Here is a 12,267-nt window from a genome sequence, read left to right on the forward strand (position 1 = left end):
GCCCCACCCTTCTCTGACTCCTATTTTGTAGATCACTCGCCCTTGATGGTCAGTATGTCGGTCGCTTTCCCTTTATTTCTTAATAATGGTAAGGCCATAGCGTAATTGGTGCGAGGTGATGGTGGATTTTGACCTACCACGACTATTGCCGAGACTATGATGCAGCTCAGGGTCACCCATATTCTCAAAAAACCCCAACCCTCTCCTGTCTTGAGTCCTTCTGCTCGGTACCACCCCATACTCACACCCTAGGAACACACTACAGTGATGATAGGTCTGGGTAGGAGATCTTCGTTGACAGAGGTGACCCCCGCACCCTGTGGCGCAGTTCCGCTCGTCAACTCTGCGTGTGCTAAGCGGTGCTTGTATGTGGTCTTACCTTCGTGCAGTGGGTAACATGGACCCGGGTTCTCTCTCTGCTATTCTAATGGCCAAGGTGGTTACCAACATAACCTGATAGGGCCCTTCCCAACAGGCCTGCTTCCAGTTTTCCTTCTAGTGACTGGATGCTCACCAGTCACCTGGTTAGATAGTGGGTCACCTTCTCCTTTAGTTCACCTGTGGGGCACAAAACCTCTGACATACGGGTGTGGTTAATAAACTATCTTCACACATGTTCAGATTAATGTAACAATTTCTGACTGCATTCTCTTTTAGACTATCTAAAAAATGTTTTTTTTAAAGTATTTTGTCCTCTCCTTCGTATATTATCTAATACAATTAGCCTCTTCCCCCCTCTTGACACATCGTTCTGCTTATGTGTCAATTTTTTCCACCTTCCTAAACATTCCCTTAGGTTATTTATCAACCAATTGCCATGCCTTTCATTTTTGATATTATTTTTTGCTTCTTTATTGCTCCTCCCACTTCCTTTGTCTTTATGGCGGCTAAATTCGACTTTCATTCAGTTCAGAATCAATTAGTAATACAATCAAACAATCTCTTATCTTGTAAAAACACTTATGTTTAGTTCAACCTCTGTTCTACCCCGGCTCTCCCGGGCTTGACCTGAAGACTGATTGTTGGACATGACAAGTCTATTTTTTAAGTCACCTAAGTCTTCTGTCTAGCAACAAAGAATAAAAATCTCTATGTTCATGATTAACCCAGTTATATCTAATAGCCCACCAAAAAAAACTTCATCATCTCTAAATCACTACCAATGTCATATCCCTCGTTACTCTCTACCATTTGGATAACATCCCTGATGTATGTATGCCTCCTTAGAGTTCCAAATTACTTTACCATGGGCTACCATTGCCTTCTCATAGATAAGATCACTTAATTTACCCGTATGCAGTACATAATGGAGTACGCAAACTTTACAGCACTTTATCATTATCAATAAGCTCATCATTTGTTTTTTGTTTTAACGGTTTTGGCGCTTCAAATATAGCAGTTTTCCTGGATGAGTTTAACATTTGCCCCTCCTGTGTTATAGTGTGTCCTAGGTAAATGACCTCTACCAAAGTTGAAGTTTCTTTTTGCTCACTTTGTGTCCCTGTTCTGCCAGGAAGGTTAACAATTGGATTGTATCCCTCTTACATCCTTCCTGGATGGGATTAGCCAATAGAATATCATCTACATAAACTAACATTTGCATCCTTCCCTATGTTCAAACTTTCCCAAATTCCTAGTTATAGCCTGGTCTAAGATTGTAAGACTTTCCGAGTAGCCTTGAGGCATCCTAGCCTAAGTCCATTTCCTTCCCTGAAAAGTAAAGCCAAACCACCCCTGACTATCCGGATGAACTTGGATACTAAAGAAAGCATTAGCTAAATCTATCACTGTAAAATAGGAGTTCTCTGGTTTCAATTGGTTCAGCAATGTATTTCAGCAATGATATTTCTATTAACCCCCTGCAAGTCCATGACCATCCTCCAGTCGGCGCTAGGCGCCTCCTTTCTAACAGGAAAAATTGGAGAGTTTCATTGTACCTCATCTCCAGGAATTATCACCTCTCCCTTAAATAAATGCTCAAATGTAGGTGTTATCCCTTTTATTGCTTCTGGTTCCATAGTATATTGCTTTTGGTATGGTCTATTATCGAATCGAGGAATCACTTGTACTGGAGCTACCCCCTTAATTAGTCCTACATCTGCTGTCCTTGTCTATCCTGGAGTTCTACCGATCCCAGCTATTTCCCCTAGTGGCCATTAAATACTCTGCTCTTGTCTGTTCCTTTTCTTACTCTGTTAGTCTCTGCTTTTCAAGCTCCAGAAACTGTTATCTCTGTCTCTCAGCCTTTTATTCTCTCCCTCTCTAACTTCCTCTGTCTCTCTAAGTATGTCTCTGCCTCTGCTTTTTCCCGCCAACCAGAGCCACAAATCATTCTCCTTGTCCTCAACTCAACCCTCTACTTTATCGCTACTTCCCTCCTATCATTACTGAATCAATGATAATACATTTACATTCTAGTCACCCAGCAGACGCTCCTATCCAGAGCAACCTAGTGAATACATTTGTATTATTTTTATCTTTATTTTTTTACTGGCCTCCCCCCGTGGGAATCGAACCCATAACCCTGGCGTTTCAAACATCATGCTCTATCAACTGAGCTCCATCCTTGCCGGCCATTTTCCCCCCTACCCTGGACGACACTGGGCCAATTGTGCACCGCCCATGAGTCTCCCGGTCGCTGTCAGCTGCGACAGAACCTGGTTCGAACCAGGATCTCTAGTGGCACAGTTAGCCCTGCGATGCAGTGCCTTAGACCACTGCGCCACTCAGGATAATAATAACTGCAATAACTATCAATAATAATTATAATAACTATTACGAATTATATTGTCCTTTTTCTGATGTTCCAATTGTAGTCTATTCATTTTAGTTTAAAATATAAAGTTATTTATAACAAATCCAGAACCCACCACAGGCTGGCGCTATTCCCCCAGCACAACAGCCAATGCCACTTGCTTCCTAACCAAAATAAATTATCGTTTTAAAATCGTCCAATTATTCTGTATTTTATGCCTTTCATTTTCAGTTCGCTATTCAATATCTTTAACAGTTTTCTCTGATTCGGCCCCAATCAATAAAACAAACGCTTGATATTATTTATCAGCATACACTTAATGATATCCCTACCATTTGAACGATGTCCTGTCTCTCACTCCCCCCCTCTCCTGCTCCTTCCTACATTATGGGGGAGGCGCGGGAAACTTCCCTACAATTTTCCTTCTTAGGAAATAATGTCATTAGTACTTATAACATATTTTCATAGACATATCTAGAATATTACTAAAGCTATCTAATGCAACTTTTAATACACGTAAAAAAACTCTCTCCACCCATTCCTTTTTGAATAAGTGCGTCTTCCTAGTTCCCCCATAACCACGCCTCAAATCTTTTATTTAGCATTTAACCAACCAAATACTAAGTAGTATCCGGTTATCATTCATACCCGCCGTTGAATTTCCTCATACACACATATTTCATCTTCTGCCATTCAAATGCCCAACACGACAGAATAGTTCCATGCAAACCTCTATTGGCTCTTCAAGTCGCTCTGGATTAGAGCGTCTGCCAACTGACCAAAAACGCAAATATTCTCTCATAACGTACGTCTACGTTTGAGTGCGAAAGCGCATACACACGCATAATAATATGTCATTTAGCAGACGCTTCCATCCAAAGCGACTTACAGTCATGCGTGCATACATTTTCTTAAATTATTTTTTATGTTTTATTAGTGGTCCCGGGGATCGAACCCACTACCTTGGCGTTACAAGCGCCGTGCTCTACCAGCTGAGCTACAGAGGACCACATCGTTGGATTTTATAGGTACCTCTCAAATAATCGCTTTGTGGTGTTTTTAGCCAATTCTTAATTGACACGAATCATTTTGTCAAACATTTGTTCGAACCAAAAATATTGACTGTTATTCTCCTTTTTATCCCCTGCAGTCACGATAGTTAAATATTCTTTTGTCCCCGTTAAAGCATTTTCGCGCTTAAAAAAAACACACTCCCTGTCTTCAGCCCCTCCTTTCACTTTTTTTCCATCTAATTTTATATGCATCTGCCTACTAACTTTTTTACTTCGAGATGCCCAATAAATTCATACCTCTTCTCCCAAATGGACCCATAAAACATATTTCTCCGATCCCTCCCTAACATATATATTTCATCTCCCGTTAATTCTCGGACTTGTTTAGTAGATGTCTTTCCCATCGTGGAACAATAAGAAATCCCTCCCCCCTTTTTGTTTTTTAAATAATTCCCTCCCGAATTATTTTCGTAGGAGCTAATCTCTTAGTGCCCATCTTGCTTTTGTAATTAACCCTTAACCCAGAGTTTCTATTTAAAACTCCGGTTTCAGGAAAAGAGTAAGTTACCCAATTATTTTCACACGACTTGTTTTTTCCCTCCACCCCTGAAATAATGATCACGTCTCCGAGGGATTAAGTCTCACACACATACGACCTTATCATCCGTCAAACTTGTTTGCACAGTTCTAGCAAATGCCCAGTAGCATATATGAACTCCCGACACATCCCTATCATACGATGATAATTATTTCCCTGTTTATTCTGAACATTGCAATTCGTACAATGACAATATTAACTTAGTTTACATTTGTGATTGCAATTCACTACCATGTCATTTCGGACTAGTTTTTTTTTGTAATAGCTATTTACCTCTAGGATCAATTGCGGACCCTCCCTGTCGTAATAATTATTACCTTCTTTGACTTTGGTAACTAAGTACAACTCATTTTACCAAAACCATGAATAAAAATTACTGACCTTTTCCTTGCAGTCTGGATTAAAATGCTTTTTCAAACTTGTTAACGTCTTTATCGTTCATAAAGAGTAATCACCGGCCTGTTTATTAACCTTAACGTGGAAGGCCAGGACTCTGTAACGGATGCTATCACCCGCCCGTGCACGGATTTCGGTGTCTCTAGAACGATAAAGATGTATTAAGATCCGGCTCGAAGGACCAATCTGTCATGTGAATTTTTATCTCTAATCCACCCTAAGCTTGAATCATTACCAGAGGTTGTAAGGCTCTGGTTTTAATCATCAATGATTCAAGGTCCACAACTCACAAGTCTTATCTGTATTTTTATTCATTGCGAGAGCTCTCGGGCCAAAGGCACAAACATACTGTTTTTATACCCCTTGACAAACAAAGACACTATGCTCCTCCCACCTTTCTTAAACAGTTCCCGCCTTCCCCCTTGAATGGTTAGTAACGCACCTTCTGTTATTGGGTTGACACTACATGATAATTCTAACATTTATACTGTGTTTGGGGTGAAATTCTTTAGTCATTATTCTTAAAATCCAAATTAATCTAACAATATTACATTTGACTTTTGCAGGAAAACAAAGCACCAACCTAACATACGTCTTAATTCAGGAGAAAAAGACCTGGAGAGATGCTCAGAGTTACTGTAGACAGAATCACACAGACCTGGTCAGTGTGAGGAACCAGACTGAGAACACAGAGATAGATCAGAAGATATCCCTGAGGGGACTGCCTGTGTGGATCGGCCTGTTTCAAGACTACTGGAGATGGTCTGACCAGAGTAACTCCTCATTCAGGAACTGGCTGCCAGGATGGCCTTCAGTAAATCAGAGTTTAAACTGCATTCTGATGTCTTTATATCCTTATTCTGATCAAACTAAATTAATAAATAAGCCCTGTGCCTACTCATTTCCTTTCGTCTGCTATAGTAAGTTACCATATTCTCCACCTGATCTACCTGATATTATGATGACAGGAGAACTCTAATGTTGCCCCCATGATTCACTACTGTCACTGTGAGATTTTATTCTCTTCTAGGCCCAGCTGTGGAGACCACAACTGCCCCCCTGCCCACATCCACAACCACGACTTCCCCACCGACCACACCCACAAACACGACTTCCCCACTGACCACACCCACAACCACGACTACCCCACCGACCACACCCACAACCACAACTTCCCCACCGACCACACCGCCAACCACGACTTCCCCACCGACCACACCCACAACCACGACTTCCCCACCGACCACACCCACAACCACAACCACGACTTCCCCACCGACCACACCGCCAACCACGACTTCCCTACCGACCACACCCACAACCACGACTTCCCCACCGACCACACCGCCAACCACGACTTCCCCACCGACCACACCCACAACCACGACTTCCCCACCGACCACACCCACAACCACGACTTCCCCACCAACCACACCCACAACCACGACTTCCCCACCGACCACACCCACAACCACAACTTCCCCACCGACCACACCCACAACCACGACTTCCCCACCGACCACACCCACAACCACGACTTCCCCACCGACCACACCCACAACCACGACTTCCCCACCGACCACACCCACAACCACGACTTCCCCACCGACCACACCCACAACAACGACTGCCACCCCGACCAAACGCAAGAACCCTGAGAAACCTCAACTGAAGAGACAGTTGGTGAGAGTGAAGATGACCCCAAAGGATCCAAATCTGAACCTCAGCGATCCTGCTGTTCAGGACGACATCTTACAAGAGGTGAGTTTCGCCCTGTTCATGAAGAACAAACTCAGTAATGATACAAACTGTACAGACCTCTTCTCCTGGTCTGGGTCCTAGTCCATTGTGGATGACCTCCTCCCTGGTCTGGGTCCTAGTCTGTTGTGGATGACCTCCTCTCTGGTCTGGGTCCTAGTCTGTTGTGGATGACCTCGTCTCTGGTCTGGGTCCTAGTCTGTTGTGGATGACCTCCTCTCTGGTCTGGGTCCTAGTCTGTTGTGGATGACCTCCTCCCTGGTCTGGGTCCTATTCCATTGTGGATGACCTCCTCCCTGGTCTGGGTCCTAGTCAATTGTGGATGACCTCCCTCTCTGGTCTGGGTCCTAGTCCATTGTGGATGACCTCCTCCCTGGTCTGGGTCCTAGTCCATTGTGGATGACCTCCTCTCTGGTCTGGGTCCTAGTCCATTGTGGATGACCTCCTCTCTGGTCTGGGTCCTGGTCCATTGTGGATGACCTCCTCCCTGGTCTGGGTCCTAGTCCATTGTGAATGACCTCTTCTCTGGTCTGGGTCCTAGTCCATTGATGATGACCTCCTCTCTGGTCTGGGTCCTAGTCCATTGTGGATGACCTCCTCTCTGGTCTGGGTCCTAGTCCATTGTGGATGACCTCCTCTCTGGCCGTGACCCCACTCTCTGTGTGTGTGTGTCTGTGTGTGTGTGTGTGTGTGTGTGTGTGTGTGTGTGTGCGTGTGTGTGTGTGTGTGTCTCTGTGTGTGTGTGTGTGTGTGTGTGTGTGTGTGTGTGTGTGTGTGTGTGTGTGTGTGTGTGTGTGTGTGTGTGTGTGTGTGTGTGTGTGGGTGTGTGTGTGTGTGTGTGTGGTTGTGTGGGTGTTTCTCCAGATAAAGAACAAGCTGAAGGAGCAGGGGTTACCTACAGACACCAAACTGACATGGAAAAAGCAGCCCGATGGGAAGGTCTTCAACAAGGAGAAAGAGGGGTCTCCCAAGAAAGAAGAGGAGGAGGAGAAGAAGATGAAGAAGAGGAAGAAGAGGATGATAACAAAGAGAGAACTCTAATTATATCAAATGTTCTCCTGACATTTCTCTTTCATTTACATTCATTATCTGTACTGGTCTAGATTTTCTCAGATAAACTGAAACAGGTCTTTATCTGAGATACACATTTTAAAATCATATATTACTATTGTTTTAAGATAGGGTGTGATCTGTAGTCACGAAATAGTCAAATCTTCAGAATGCTGGGTCTGGAGAAATGTAACCACTCTCAAATGTATACAGAGCTATGGATGCAAGGACTGACATGACAGTTTTAACCATGTGTTGAGGGTATAGTGTTTATTTACAATTGCATTGTTTACAAACAATGGAGCAAAACTAGCTTATCTATGGAGTTCTGATGGAGTACGACAGTTGAACTGAGCTCCCGAGGCATTTATAAGTTACATCCTTCAAGAATCAATGGAACATTCATTTAAAAGTGAACAAAATGTATTTAGCAATTGCAGATTGCCCCTTTAACATTATACATTTTTGAATGCCTTTCTTAGATATATTCCACATAGTAGGTTTATGTTCATATATTTTCTCAACTTTATTGAAACAGCTCTTTATCTGAGATACAGTAAATTGTTTTATCATATATTAATATTGTTTTATCATATATTAATATTGTTTTATCAAATACTAATATTGTTTTATCATATATTAATATTGTTTTATCATAAATTAATATTGTTTTATCAAATACTAATATTGTTTTATCATATATTCATATTGTTTTATCATGTATACATATTGTTTTATCATGTATTAATATTGTTTCATAATGTATTAATATTGTTTTATAATGCATGAATATAGTTTTATCATAGGATGTGATCTTAAGTTCCAAATCTTTAACATCATTCATTGTTTGAATCTCTTGTTTTTGTTTATATATTAGAACATAGCTTTTCTAAAACTGTAAACGTGATGGCACATCTGGAATGTTAACAAAATAAAATGATGTATGATAGTGAGATGCTATTTTTCCTCAATCATTATAGACAGTATTCAGACTTGAGATCCGCTCACTGGAATTTCTGTGCATTGACATCAATGAATGAAAGTCCCAGTGTCACGCCCTGGCTCTGGGGACACTTGAATGTTGAGCCAGGGTGTGCGTTTCATTTGTTTATCTAGTAGTTGCATTTCTATGTTGGCCAGATTGGTTCCCAATCAGAGGCAACGAGTGTCAGCTGTTGCTGGTTGTCTCTGATTGGGAACCATATTTATACAGGCTGTTTTCCCACAGTTGGTGTGGGATCTTGTTTCTAGTTGGTTTGTGTTAGACCGTGAACTGTCACGTTATCGTTTTGTTTATTTTGTCATAATATCGCTAAATAAAGAGTATGTTTGCCTGCAACGCTGCGCCTTGGTCCTCCTCTGTTCCCGACGACCGTGACACCCAGTTGCAAGCACAGATCTCACGTCAGATTACGATCCTAATGGCTCTGTCTTTCTTTACTGGAATGTTCATTTAGATTTAAATAAATAATCACTCATTTATCAACAAGGTTTGATTTTTTCTGACAAAATAAAAGTTTGTTGAAAATGTAAAATTGGAAAAGCTTGCAATTTTATTTTTTGCCTATTTTATTTGTTTTACATTTATTGAAAGCATTAACTTCCCTCAATGTACTATGTACATTTCTTGACGCTTGGACAAAGAACATTTATAAAAAAATAGCGTCTGAAGTTTCATAATTGTATGTTCGTTAATGGAAAAATATGGCAATTTCCTGAAAAGTTGGTAAGCCATCATGACTCATCACAACCACTAAAGAGGTGTCAGTTTAACCATTACCTGCTGACCAGTGGTTTCCATTTGGAGAAGAGGGAAGGAACAAGGGGAGGAACAAACACCTAATTTTACATTTTAGTCATTTTAGCAGACGCTCTTATCCAGAGCAAGTAGGGTTAAGTGCCTTGCTCAAGGGCACATCGACAGATTTTTCACCTAGTCGGCTCGGGGATTAGCAGCAGCGACCTTTCGGTTACTGGCACAACGCTCTTAACCACTAAGCTACCTGCAGACCTAATGACAGAGGAGAGAGAGGGCAGAACATCCAATGACAGAGGAGAGGGAGGGCAGAACATCCAATGACAGAGGAGAGGGAGTGCAGAACATCCAATAACAGAGGAGAGGGAGGGCTGAGGACCCAATGCTAGAGTAGTTTATGTTGATCTATACACTGAGTTTACAAAACTTTAGGACCACCTGCTCTCTCCATGACAGTTAGTTCACCATTCACCAGATATCAATCAAATTAATATTAATATATCATAAAACAATATTAATACATGATAAAAAATATATATTATATATGATAAAACAATATTAATATATGATACAAAATATTAATATATGATAAAATAATATTAATATATCAAATAAAATATATATTCATATATGATAAAACAATTAATGAATCTCAGATAAAGACCTGTTTCAGTTTATCTGAGAAAATCTAGACCAGTACAGATAATGAATGTAAATAAAAGAGAAATGTCAGGAGAACATGTGATATAATTAGAGTTCTCTCTTTGTCATCATCCTCTTTTTCCTCTTCTTCATCTTCCTCTCCTCCTCCTCTTCTTTCTTGGGAGACCCCTCTTTCTCCTTGTTGAAGACCTTCCCATCGGGCTGCTTTTTCCATGTCAGTTTGGTGTCTGCAGGTAACCCCTGCTCCTTCAGCTTGTTCTTTATCTGGTAAAACACACACACACACACACACACACACACACACACACACACACACACACACACACACACACACACACACACACACACACACACACACAGACAGACAGACAGACAGACAGACAGACAGACAGATAGAGACTATATTATTCTGTAATAGTCTTTCTGAAGATCTACAACTACCATTCCTTCCTGCTATACTGACACGTTCTATACTTCAATCCTTTGACTCTATGAGGAGATGATGCTTATATTTGTCCTATTTAACACATGTACACATGTCTTTTAATATGCATGTGTGAATTGGAAATGTGTGTTTTGAATATCCCACTCTCCCTGAAATACCCTCGGAGAGTGGGGTCACAGCCAGGAGAGGAGGTCATCCACAACAGACTAGGACCCAGACCAGAGAGGAGGTCATCCACAACAGACTAGGACCCAGACCAGAGAGGAGGTCATCCACAATGGACTAGGACCCAGACCAGGGAGGAGGTCATCCATAACAGACTAGGACCCAGACCAGAGAGGAGGTCATCCACAATGGACTAGGACCCAGACCAGGGAGGAGGTCATCCATAACAGACTAGGACCCAGACCAGAGATGAGGTCATCCACAATGGACTAGGACCCAGACCAGAGAGGAGGTCATCCACAATGGACTAGGACCCAGACCAGGGAGGAGGTCATCCATAACAGACTAGGACCCAGACCAGAGAGGAGGTAATCCACAATGGACTAGGACCCAGACCAGAGAGGAGGTCATCCACAATGGACTAGGACCCAGACCAGAGAGGAGTTCATCCACAACAGACTAGGACCCAGGCCAGAGAGGAGGTCATCCATAACAGACTAGGACCCAGACCAGGGAGGAGGTCATCCACAATGGACTAGGACCCAGACCAGAGAGGAGGTCATCCACAACAGACTAGGACCCAGACCAGGAGAAGAGGTCTGTACAGTTTGTATCATTACTGAGTTGGTTCTTCAAGAGCAGGGTTAAACTCACCTCTTGTAAGATGTCGTCCTGAACAGCAGGATCGCTGAGGTTCAGATTTGGATCCTTTGGAGTCATCTTCACTCTCACCACCTGTCTCTTCAGTTGAGGTTTCTCAGGGGTCGGGGAGTCAGTCGTTGTTGTGGGTGTGGTCGGTGGGGAAGTCGTGGTTGTGGATGTGGGCAGGGGGGCAGTTGTGGTCTCCACAGCTGGGCCTAGAAGAGAATAAAATCCCACAGTGACAGTAGTGAATCATGGGGGCAAAATTAGAGTTCTCCTGTCATCATAATATCAGGTAGATCAGGTGGAGAATATGGTAACTTACCATAGCAGATGAAAGTATTGGAGTCGACACAGGGATTATTTATCCATTTAGTATAATAATTATAATTATGAGAAGATAAAGACATCAGAGTGCAGTTGTAACTCTGATCTATTGAATACAATCCTGGATGCCAGTTCCTGAATGAGGAGTCACTCTGGTCAGACCATCTCCAGGAGTCTTGAAACAGGCCGATCCACACAGGCAGTCCCCTCAGGGATGTCTTCTGATCTATCGCTGTGTTCTCTTTCTGGTTCCTCACACTGACCAGGTCTGTGTGATTCTGTCTGCAGTAACTCTGAGCATCTCTCCAGGTCTTTTTCTCCTGAATTAAGACGTATTTTAGGTTGGTGCTTTGTTTTCCTGCAAAAGTCAAATTTAATAATCAATGCGAAAATCCAATGAAATATAATCTGCTGATTATCTATAGTACATGTTCTCATTGATGTGATAACAGATAAATAACTGATTAACAACTTAAAGCCATCATGAGTCTATGTTTCAGCTCAATGACAGCCCTGGCACTTAGAACAGGCTTCATCGTTAGTATGTAAACACTCACCATCATAACAGATGAAGTGATGCTGGTCATCACAGGAGGCGTTGTTCCACATCCCAGCTGTACTCATAAAAGCACAGTTGCCATTTTGGGGCGTCCCAGTGTCCCAGTTTCTGAACTCAGTCTCCCCCTCTCTGTAGAAACG

Source organism: Coregonus clupeaformis, unplaced genomic scaffold (genome assembly GCF_020615455.1).
Source record: "Coregonus clupeaformis isolate EN_2021a unplaced genomic scaffold, ASM2061545v1 scaf0946, whole genome shotgun sequence".
NCBI classification, from domain to species: domain Eukaryota; kingdom Metazoa; phylum Chordata; class Actinopteri; order Salmoniformes; family Salmonidae; genus Coregonus; species Coregonus clupeaformis.